Source organism: Rhinolophus ferrumequinum, chromosome 22 (genome assembly GCF_004115265.2).
Source record: "Rhinolophus ferrumequinum isolate MPI-CBG mRhiFer1 chromosome 22, mRhiFer1_v1.p, whole genome shotgun sequence".
In the NCBI taxonomy this organism is placed as follows: Eukaryota; Metazoa; Chordata; class Mammalia; order Chiroptera; family Rhinolophidae; genus Rhinolophus; species Rhinolophus ferrumequinum.
Window position 1 is genome coordinate 5,648,644 of NC_046305.1, and position 7,270 is coordinate 5,655,913.

A 7,270-nucleotide genomic window follows, 5' to 3' on the forward strand; every position below is an offset into this window, starting at 1 on the left:
ATAAAAGTTAGGAAGGGTTGGAAGGTTAGTGATTGAGAAGGGACACTGTGTACAGGGGGACTCTGGGTGCTGGTCATATCCTATATCTTGGTCAAATGGTATTTAGAAGGTGTTCACTCTGATAAATCATTGCACTGTATGTTTTGTGTGTGTGCACTTTTGTGGTATGATATATTTTACAATTAAACAATGCACTTTTGTTTCATTGATTTTCACTATTGGTTGTCTGTTTTTCATTTACGTGATTTATTTTCTTACATTTATTATTTCTTTCCTTATACTTAGGTTTAACTTATTCTTCTAGCTTTTTAAGGTGGAAGCTTAAATACTTGATTTTAGATTTTTCATCTTTTCTAATATAATACTGCATACTTCCCTCTAAGCTCTGCGTTAGCTGCATCTCACCAATTTTGATATGTTGTGTTTTCATTTTAATTCAGTTTTAAATATTTTCTTATTTTCCTGTGATTTCTTCTCTGACTCATTGCTTACGTGGAACTGTGTTTAACTTTCAAACACTTGGGGATTTTCCAAATATTCCTGATTTATAATTCCATTGTAGTCAGAGAACATATTCTAAATGAGTCTAATTTTAAATTTATTGGGATTTGTTTTGGCCCAGCATACATTCTGTCTTGGTGGATGTTCCATGTATATTTGGAAAGAATGTGTATTTAGTAGTTGTTTGGTGGAGTGTTCTATAAATATCAATTAGGTCAAATTGTCTGATAGTGTTGTTGAAGTTCTAACCTTTCTGATTTTGTCTACTTCTATAAACTATGGAGAGAGACGTGTTAGTTATAATTTGGATTTATCCATTCAGTCTTTTTATAATTGGTTTATTTTAAACATTTTGAAAAATAAAAGACAGAAACAAAATGTAAGACAATCACACATGTACAGCTCAATGAGGTATTGCAAAGTGATGGTAAAACCACCACACAGGTTAAGAAATAGCACATCACCAACATCTCAGAAGTTCCCGTGTGCTCCCTTCCAGTTATTACGTCCTGTATATCTCCTTCACAAAGATTACCACTATTCCTGACTTTATAGTGTCACTTTGTTGGTTCTCTCCAGAATTTTTGTCTTTGTTTTATTGAGATATAATTGACATACAGCCTTGTATAAGTTTAAGATGGACAATAAAATGATTTGAATGACATATTGCAAAATGACTACCACAGTTAAGTTTAGTTAACGTCAATTGTTTCACGTAGATCCAAAAAAAGGGTTTTTTCCCCTGTGATGAGAAAGCTGTGACAGAGCTAGAAGTGGTTCACAAAACCCAAGGGCTTCTGAAAAGGGTCAGAGTACAGAGGTTTGACGTCTTTAGGGTAGAAAAAACGAAGCCAGCTAATAGGCTGTACGTGAAGACTGTACTTATGGAGAGAATGGGAGTCATATCAGAAAGCAAACCCAGGTTGGTGCCACCAAATTCTCGAGTCCAAGAACTAGAGCTACTCCTTGAAGATTAAAGGAGGCCACTGTGGATTCAAACGACCACCATGCAGCAGGGAGTAGAGATGGCATTTGTGGTTCTGAGAGGCGGTACAGGTGGTCCAGCCGACCACCACCCCTCGCTGAGGCTAACGGCGGTGTCTCGTACTTTGTCTCTCTACATGAATTCTAGCATCTTCCAGTACATTCTCGTCATTGTAACCAGAGTGGTCTTTGAAAAACACATTTTCCATTACTTTTAGGACGAGGCAACGTTTCATACTGTGACCTCCAAGACTATGTAGTCTCGTACGGTCTGGCCGTTACCTACCGTTTCATTTTCACTCTGAGTTCACTGATCTCTCTTGTCATGCTGTCTCTCTCTCACCGTCTGGTCTTCACACTTGCTCTTTCGTCTGCCCTGTATTTCCGCTCTTTGCCGAGTGCCCTCCTGCGTACCCTGCCTCGCTCCTCAGGGACGCCTTCCCTCCCTCCCGGATCAGCGTGTTATCCCTCGCAGCCTGGGCCATGAGGGCAGCGTCTGTTTTTGCTAACTGCCATATCCTCCCCCCTCCACCAGTGCTGAGCACGCCACATAGAGGAGAGAAGGCACTTCAGAAATATTTGCTGAATGAGTTAAAGTATAAATAGATAGCGGAGGTCTCTGCAGGACTCTGGCCTGCAGACAAGTTTTGTTTACCGCCGCACAGTGTTTACAATTTCCTGTCTTTTGATGCCTCTGGGCGGGGCACATGCCTTTCCATCTCCGCAGCCTGGAGGGCCCCGACTTCAGCATACGGTCAGTGTGTGTGTGTCCCTGGGTGAGCTGCACGAGGACGTGGTCGCTGGAGGGAAGTCAAGACTCTTTGTCAACGTGGAGGACAGCCATATTCCTACCCCAGAGCCGTTCCTTCTCATCTCAGGGAAAGAGATTTAGAGTGACATTCTCGGAGACACCCAGAAACTCAGGGCAGAAGTCACTTTTGGATGATGTTTCTGGTGAAAAATCTGATATTTGGGGGTCTGACCAATAGCTTGCTTCGTATAATGGAACCTTTCCGACCTGGAGTGGGATGAAGTGTGGGCGTGGGAAGGTATCTTACAGGGCTCTTAAGACAGTGTATTGGAACTGACCCCAGACACTAATGAAAGAGTAATCCTCCCCTAAATCACCCCAAAGCTAGTAATCCCCAGGGCTGCATGTTGGTGATTAAAAAAGAAAGGTAGAGCAGCTGTGTCTTTGTTCAGTTTAATTATGACCAGGTATCTGGGTGAGCATTAATTTCCTGGTGGCCCTGGGGGTGGGTCAGGCAGTGTTAGGTTTCTGCAGCCTGCAAGAGCTGACATGGGTTCTGCCTGGTGTGTGCCCAGAGATCCGGGCCCTGGGCAGGGGGGCCTGAGCTTGTGTGGCTTTCAGTGTCTGCCCTTTAAGTCCCAGACGTGGGCCGCTATGGGCCAGAGGACACAGCGGTACTATCAGGTGTCGGCTAGCCCGCACACCTTAATTAATAGCCCCCACCCCTGCCCCCCAAACCAGCAGCAGGGCAGCTGGCGGGCTGGTAAGGTAAAACTTCATTAAGTCGTCAGGCAGAAGAACATTGAGCCTCGCTCCCTTCAGTGGTCAAGGCCAGAGGTCACAGAGCTGGGCATCCCCCCAGTTGCGGATATTGAAGTCCGGACGGTGGTTCACAGACAGCCTGTGAACTGCAGACTGTTCTTAGAAATTCATTCTGCTCATGATGAGCATGGACTGCTGTTCCTCCCTGCTCTTCTCTTCTTGTGTCTGCTGACCCGGAGAACGGCCCTGCCACCTTCCCGGTTCTCCAGCCAGACGCTTGAGCTGTATCATCACACGTCTTCTCCCTTAACAGCCGTATCCAGTGGTGACCGGCCCCCACGGATCCCACCTTCTGAACGGCTCTCACAGCTCTGCGTCCTCTCTTCCCCCTGGCACCTGCCTCGCTGGCCCCTAGCACCCAGCCCTCCTCGTCAGGTTGTCTACTTGCTCAAAATGGCTCGGTGGCTCCTACTGACCTGCAGTGTTTGCTCCACTTCCGTCATCTTCCTGCCACTTTGGCGATGTTCAGCTTTTACCTCCACTACTGCCTTATCTATACTTAACTGTCTTACTTTTCCTTTGTGCTAAGAAGTTCCATCCTTCACGACAGGGTTTCACATGCTAGTTACATTTCTCTGGCATCACTGTTACAATAATAACCCACGTTGGCCCAGGTGCCACCTCCAGTTGTTTCCTGGAGGTACCTACTGAGCATCCAGACGCTGTTGTCCTTTCCTCTCTCGTCTCATGTTCCACGGGCTGAACTCCTCCATGTAACTGGAGCAGTCAGTGTTTGTATGCCTTCTGACCTTGTCGTGGAATATTCTCTCTTCCTGGAATGCAGTTCGTCCTGCGCCCAAGGCAAACTTCTACCCTTCCAAACTCAGCTTTGGTGTCCCCTGCTCTGGGAAGGTGTTCCTGGCTGTCCCTTTTCTGTGCTTCCTTTGGCGACCCCCCCCCCCCCCCCCGAACTCCCTCTGCAGGTAACTCGTCAGTTTCCTCCCAGCTGTGAGCTCCCCGAAGTCACACGTGGGCCTGCACAGATCAGCACCCGAAAATGTGGGCTGAATGAATGAATGCTTGAGGTGATGGAGGCCCGTGAGGACCAGGGCAGGGAGCCTGGCGGTGCTGTGTCTGTACTTCTGATCCACAGAAACTAGGACATAAGAAATGGATGTTGTTCTGAGCCCTGAAATCGGTCGTAATTTCTTCGGCAGCGATAGAAAACTTAATACATGTACCTATCACTAATTCAATTGCAAACTGTCCCCCAAAACCTACAAATGCCTCCTGATAAAGTCATGGGCATCAGGTCATTGAGCAACTCCCCTTTTCAAAGACATGCTTCTAGGTTCTCCGGTGGGTGTGGGCTGGCTGCTCTCCTGACGTGCTGCACGGCTGTAGAATGGGGCCTCTTGGGGCTGCTTTGTGTGACTCACAGGTGTTGGGGAGCTAAACCTGCTTCTCGTCCCACAGTGCACCGTTGAGGCTTTGTCAGCCTGGAGGTGCTGAGGGCCTCAGAGGAGGGTTCTGTGTGCAGTGCATGTGTGGCACGATGCACATTGTATCGAAATAATCGCGTAACCTCCAGCGTTTGGCGGTATCTGGCCCCAGGAGCTGGCTTCAGGTGTGCAAGTGTGGTTCTGCTCCACATGTGCATGTATAGGTGGGAGCATTGGGGCTTCGGGCGGATCTGATGGGCTCCTTCCTCAAACTCATCAACAACAACTACGTCGACGGGTGAGGACGTTCGGAGACAGATGTTCACAGTCTGTCCGCTCTGTGTGGCCACTCCCCACCGTGTGTGTTGGGTAAATACACCCTGATTGACCCAAGTGGTCCCAGTCTCTGGTTTCTTCATAAATCCTAACCTGTCATGGATGTTTGTCCGTACGATGGTCTCGCAGTTGTCATTCTAGGGGCTTTTCTTCACTTCCCTCCTGTGGTAAGTCTCCTGTTTCCAGGGCTTCGTGTTTTCCTCTCTTTTGTGGATTTACTCCCTTGCTTCACTTAAGGACATTTTCTAGTAGCTTCTGAGAAAACTCTCCCTCCGTCCCTTCAGATATTCTTGTCTATTTCATGGATGCAGTATTTTCTCTTATGTTGAAGTGATCATGTTGAACAGTTATCTTTTTCTTTTGTTATCTTCTCCTTGCCTAGTCTCTGTGTCCTCAGAATTTCTTAATCCATATATATGTATATATATCTTGCTTTGGTCTGACTTCCATGTCTGATGTCTGACGGTCGGTCCTTTACTGTGTGGTCACATTGAAGGGTGAGGTCCGTACGTGCCGGTGGAGTGCTATGAGCAAGGGCAGGGCTTTGCCCGTTTGACCGGGGTCTCTGGTAATCAGGGGAGGGCCATTTCACGGAGGAATCAAGTCTCTTCCCGAAGGAGTGTATCTGAATCCTCTGTTTTCACGGTGGTCCTCACGCCTGCCCCCATCTGTGACTGCTAGCTCTTGAGTACAAATCCTTAAAAATTCTCTTCTGAAAGTCAGTCTCTTGTTTTCTGCTGCTAGTAAAGGAGAGGAACAGCTGCTTGGCTGAGGGGTGGGATCTCAAAAGTTAACTGTTTCTGGGGCTGGTCCGGTGGCTCAGGCGGTTAGAGCTCCATGCTCCTAACCCCGAAGGCTGCCTGTTCGATTCCCACGTGGGCCAGTGGGCTCTCAACCACAAGGTTGTCAGTTCGATTCCTCGAGTCCCGCAAGGGATGGTGGGCTCCGTCCCCTGCAACTGAGATTGAACACGGCACCTTGAGTTGAGCTGCCGCTGAGCTCCCGGATGGCTCAGTTGGTTGGAGCGCGTCCTCTCAACCACAAGGTTGCCGGTTCGACTCCCATAAGGGATGGTGGGCTGCGCCTCCTGCAACTAGCAACGGCAACTGGACCTGGAGCTGAGCTGCGCCCTCCACAACTAAGACTGAAAGGACAATAGCTTGACTTGGGAAAAGAGGCCTGGAAGCACACACTGTTCCCCAATAAAGTCCTGTTCCCCTTCCCCAATAAAATCTTTTAGAAAATTAATAAAAAAGTTAACTGTTTCTTATATAACATTTCAAGATACGTCCCTATCTGGTCCTAGCCAGAAACACCCGCCCCTTCCTTTCCAGTTGCCGAGATGGTTCCGAGTTCTGCACACACATCGGGCACCCCGGCTTGGATTCCAGCGTTCTCTGATCTGCTCCATCTGCGGCCACTCAGCCATTTGTTTTGTTAGTTTCCAAAATTTCGTTGACATCTCTTATCTGCTGCTGTTTTCTGTACTCTTCACCTTTGTGGGTTTACATCTTATGTGACCGGGGTGCCGTGTTAGAGGGTTTGAAGGAGAGGAGCTCTTAAGCGTGTTCGGTCTGCTCTGCCTAATCGCCACCATTTTCAAAACCCATCTTTTTAAAGGAAAAAGTGTGGATGTATTTGTCAGTATATGCTGAGCTTGTTAGCAGAGGCCATCTCTGGGTGTTGAGAATATGGACAGTTTTTCTTTTCCTGCTGGTATCTTTCAAAATCGTCTATGGCAAGATACTTAGTAACTAGAAAACAGTCATTCAAGTAGAATGGTATCATATAGATGTATCAGTCAGAGCATTTTCTGTTAGACTCAAATCTAACAATTAGGTTGAATCATAAGAAATTGCTGGTTTTTTTTTTTTTTTTTTTTTTTTTTTTTAGGGACAAGAAAGGTTGCATATTAGCAATTCCACACGGTTCAGTCTAAAATGTATAATGCAGACCTTGGAAGTGACAGAGCCTGGAAAGTGGAGTGGAGTCGTTGTCTACACAGGCCAGACTCAAGGTCACGAGAGTGTAAACCATTTGTTATTGCGAGACCACTCTCTCGGAGTTTGCCCGTATCCTTTGTATATACTGTTCTCGGAGAACCGTTTTCTCCTGGGCCCACTGGCTGAAGGGACTCATGTGCTAACTGAGTTTTCAGGAGCATACTGTTTTGCATGTCACTGATAAGAAAAAACAGTGTTATTTCCTCCTTTTCTTCCTTATTGGTAATTCTAAGACACTGCGCACGTCTCTGTACTGGAATTCCCTGGGCATATGCGTTTTCCTCCCTCCTGGGTTGTTAAACTATGAGGTCAGGGATCCTTAGCCTACTGGCATTTGTGTACCGTTGGGGGAAGCGGTCACGTATCATACAGTGTCTTCCCTATAAAGACTTGTGAGAGAAATTTCTCAGGGGCAAATGGCTTGGTTTTATTTTAGGGACACAGTGTCCTGTATGCCAGATTTTATTCCTGCTCTTTGCACTGGCTGCTAG